General features: G+C 50.6%; 1 long non-coding RNA gene across 1 annotated transcript in view; it reads right to left on the reverse strand.

The window, feature by feature from the left end:
- Positions 1-4,679, reverse strand: part of LOC123285863 (uncharacterized) — a 46,939-nt gene that overhangs the window by 12,881 nt on the left and 29,379 nt on the right. The window lies entirely within an intron of this gene.

Here is a 4,679-nt window from a genome sequence, read left to right on the forward strand (position 1 = left end):
ACTGAATGAATCGGTAATCACTTACTAGGCATCCACTTTGTGTCAGGCCCTGGGCTTGGCACCTTATGTGCATTACTTCATTTCAGCCTTCCAGTCGCCATTTCTCCATCTTTCGGGTGAGGAAAATGAGATTCATAGGTGTTAATTAATTTGGCCAATGGTACACAGCTGGTTCAAGCCGTACCTGAGTCTTCTGATTCCCAATGCCCATAGTCTTTCAACAATCCTGCATTGCTTTCAAAATCAGGACAAATATGTTTGCAACACAGCTTAGGATGAAGTGAATTTAGGAACTCCCATTCCTAGAGAGTGTACAAGCTTAGAATATAGGCCGGTTCAAGAAAGTTTTATCAAATGCCTAGGTGACAGGCCCCTGCTGGGGATTAAAGGGTCCCACTCCGAATCATCAAGAACCACATAAAGGAATTCAGATTGGGCTTCAAAGTCCCATTCCCTGCCGCCTTCAGAGACAGAGCAACTGTGATCTCCTCTGGGTTCCCAAGGACAGCCACACGGGGCCGGGGCTGGAAGTCAGGACACGTGGGATGTGTGGCCCCAGTAATATCATCGTGAAGCTCAGGCAAGACCGTGTCAGGTCTTTCCAGCCGTCTAGGATTCTATGTCCTCACACCCATCAGAGGCACAGTGTGCTTTTCCTCCGGTGACTAAGATGGTGGACCTTTGCATCGGTGCCAGCCTGGGTTCCTTCACCCTGAACCAGGGCAGGCACCGGGAGCCTTCACGCTGCCCACTCAGACCTGCTCCATCACTAATCTCCATCCAGTCTCTCCATCCAATGCAGAGAGGAGAAGGACCCTCCCACCGTAGGGGGATATCTACAATTTTTCTTGTTTTCCTAAGCCTAGTATCGGGTTCATCTGCCCTGAGACTCTCTGGCCCTACCACTCTTTCTAGATATTTCCTGCCTTCACCCCCATTCCCATTTCCTCAAATTGCTGACCTAAGTCAAGACGTCCAGAATCTGACTTCCAGGACTGCCATGTACGTCCCTGAGATTCCCACTGCCGGCCCTAGTCGGAGGCCCTGGATGAGGCATCAGAACAGATGGGGCCTGAACTCCCCACCCCATCCTGAACTGTGAGTCCAAGACTGGTCACTCCGATGACCCACGGCCATGCCAGCTCCAACACTATCCTTGCCTTCCCCACCAGCTTAGCTGCCAAGAACCCAGCATGCCTGTGGTCAACCTTACCCAATTTACCACGCTTGGACTGATTTCTTCGGGCTTTTTGGTCCCAGAGTCTCTAACCTCACTCCACCCTAATCCCTGAAACTAATTCCTGGCCCCACTTGAAAGGCTTTCAGACTGAGTGAAAGTAATCTTCTGCCCCAAGTGCATTGACATTAAGACACCGTGGGTACTTCCTTCCTGACCAGAAATGCCATCAGAGAGTCCAGTAAGGGCTTGGCTCACAGCCGGCGTCAAGGTCTCCCCAGCATCCGCTCCAAAAAACATAGTCGTCAGAAAACACACCCAAGAAAGTTGTCAGGAAGCAACCAGTCGTCTGAATTATTTACTGTCCCCTGGAACATAGCCAGCTAGATGCTGGCCACGCAGACGCTGGGAAAATATTTATGTGGGTCCTGTTGGATGCTTGGCCAAGAAAGACTGCCCGCTGTCATCTTTTCTTCCTGCTGATAAGGCAAAGCTACATATGTCAGACGGCTCTCAGAAGGGCCTGGTGGTGGGGGCCTGGCATCTGATCAGAGCAAGTTTGATGGCTGCAGCCTTCAGTCCCAGGCCTATCTCTGCCACCAACTGGTTCTAGCCCTCCCAGAGTCTCAGCTCCTCCATCTGTAACATCATGGAGTAGACCAGATGACCTCAATGTCTCTGCGATCCTATGAGATTGTGACTTAGAATCAGATCTATTTTCCAGATCTGCCATCATGATGCCATTGGCTCATCACAAAGCTATTTTTCTTGGCATCCTGGAAACATTCCTGAAATTCCAACATCCTAGAATTTCTTTCCACTGATCCAGTTTCGGTAACCAGATGGGAGAACTCCATCTGGAGGAGGAAGATCTGAGCTTAAAATAAAAGAGTAAAATGGAAGAGGGGAAATTGAGTTCAAGCAGCTTTCATCATGCAGCCAATATTTGCAACACTCGATGCTGAGCCCATGGGGACGGCGAAGTGCCTTTAAGCCACACTCAGCCCAGTCCTGTCCTGCAAGAGCTCACAGTAGGGCAGTGGGCAGGTGGCCCACAGGGCTCCTCTTGTTCCCAAGGTGACCCTCGTGTTTCTTCCTTCCCATAAATCCCAGGACCTCTGCTTGCCACCCTCCTCACCTGGCAATTCTGTCCTTGTCCGTGATCATCCTGAGCACCCCACTGCAAGGAGTTTTGGCCTCCCCAGCTGCCCACTCCGTGTGGACAACCTGCCCTCACAGGCCCTTCTCCATTTCAGAGTTTGCGGCTGCTCCCTTTGAAGACTCACCCAAAGTAACAAAGCCACAGATCTAGACACAGGACAAAGTTTCAGAAACCCCAGAGTTCTTTCAATTTCTCTATTCAGAGACTCCTGACATCTTCCCTGAGTTGCTCGATGATGTCTCAGGACCTCCTGCCTGCCTCAGTTTCCCTGAGTAGGGAGCTCCCTCAGCCTTCTCTCCCCAGACCCACCCTTCTCTAGGAAGTTTCCACACCCCAGTCTGTCGGTGCAATCTGGTGGCTGTAGCCATTGAGAAATTGGAATGCAGGAGCAGTTTAGGCTGGGTGAGTGCATTCAATGGATATCTCCCCAAGAGAGTAATCAGGACCAGCAGCAGTGGTTGGGCCTGGTGTCACCTCAGTTTACCTGGTCTGAAGAACCATCCCTTGTGGACTCTCCTTTTCTCCATTCAATAGCCTCACTTGACACCTGTTCGGTGCTAGACACTGCGCAAGGCATGAGTGAGGAAGTGTGCAAAGGCAGATAGAGCCTTGCTCTCCCCCTACGCCCCAGGTCCCTGGGGTCCTCAAACCAGGGCCGAAGACGAGACCAGGCCAGCTCTCAGCCTCTTCTCCCTCATCCCCTATCATGACTCTTGCCCTGTCACCTGCCTCCCTCCCGGAATAATTGCATCACGGGAGGTCAGAGCCAGAAGGGCCCTTAGAAGCCAATCTAAGAAACCTCAGACAATCTGAAATCAGTAAGGATGGAGCTACGTGGTATAGTTTAATAGTAGCCTCCCCCTGAAAGGCCTTGTCCCGTGTGATGCAGACATGTGACCAAGGATCACAGCTTGAAAAACTCTCATAGCAGAATCATGTTATGCTACAAACGAGGAAACGGAGAGCCAGAGAGAGGCCGAGCTGGGACCGAGAGAGGACGACCAATAGTTCTGACTCTCAGGGCACAGTGTTCTCCTATTCAGTGTAGACATCTCTTATAATCCTTACAAGACCCCTAGGAGGTATGCTGTGTTAACATCCCCTGTTCAAACAAGGAAACAGACTGAGCGAGAAAAAATAACCTTCAAGGTTACACAGCTTTGAAGTGTTGAGTATCAACTCATACCCAGAGCTGTTTGATTCTAGAGCCATTTTGTCTAGAACCCAGGTACTCAGCTGTTCAAAAACATCACCCAGGGGAACAACGACCAGTACTGATGTTGTAATTAGCTGAATAAGGCCAGTCTCCCAGGGAAGATGCATTTCAATATACCCTATTCATTCAAGAAGAAAAATAGCTAAAACGCAAACAATATCCCGTGGGACAATGGTAGCGAGAGCAACAACATGCCACACCAACTCAGAGGAAGCAACGAATAACTTCAGCAGAGGTTTGTGGCAGGGAATTGGGAAGCTCCCCGGGAGAGGCGATAGTTAAGCAGGGCCTCGAAAGAGGGGTGGAAATTCACCAAGAGGAAAGGGGTGAGGAGTCGGACGTGCCAGGCTAAGGGGGTGTTGAAGGTCCATTTTCTGTGTCTATGAGGCAATTCGTGGGTAGAGAGATGCAGGTGAGGAGGGAGATGGCGGCCATGGGCTGAAAGTCCCTGGGTGCAAGGCAAGCGGGGCCTGATTTTATATTTAAGGCCCCAGCACATAAAAGTTTTCAAGCAGAGAAGCAACCCCTTATCAGTGGAAAAAGACTCTGGGGATAAAAAATTAATACATCCCAGGGATAGGAGCTCATAATGTTCACGATGATAATGACAGCTCACATCATTCTTACAAATCTCAGAATAAAACTTTCAAGCAAACTAATTTATGCCTAACATCAGTCCTGTGGGTTAGGTACCCTTGTCACACTTCTACAGAGGGAGAAGGCAAGGCCCACAGTCACACAGATCTGCCCTCTCCGAGTCCAGGGCAGTCAGTCAAGATGCACCTCTGCAGATAATCTCTCAGGGGCAAGAGTACAAACTGAGCCTGGATTTCTGCCCTGGATGGGAGTCTGGACTAGCTGCTCTCCGGATCTCATCTAACATTTGAGATTGCAAAATTCTGAGACTCAGCAGCAGGCTGGCTGCCTCATGGGGCTGCCTTTCTGAGCTGTGGGTGGTCAGGAATGTTTCAGGACCTCCTGGGCCCAGTGGTCCAGGTCAGAGTGTCTGGATTAATGATCCATCTCCAGGCAGAGCGAGCCGAGGCCCTGACGCCAGGCACGGGGCATCGATTCGACTTTACACTCTGAGCTTGCTTTCATCTGAGGCTCTCCGGGTGGGCTGG

This window comes from Equus asinus, chromosome 5 (genome assembly GCF_041296235.1).
Source record: "Equus asinus isolate D_3611 breed Donkey chromosome 5, EquAss-T2T_v2, whole genome shotgun sequence".
NCBI classification, from domain to species: domain Eukaryota; kingdom Metazoa; phylum Chordata; class Mammalia; order Perissodactyla; family Equidae; genus Equus; species Equus asinus.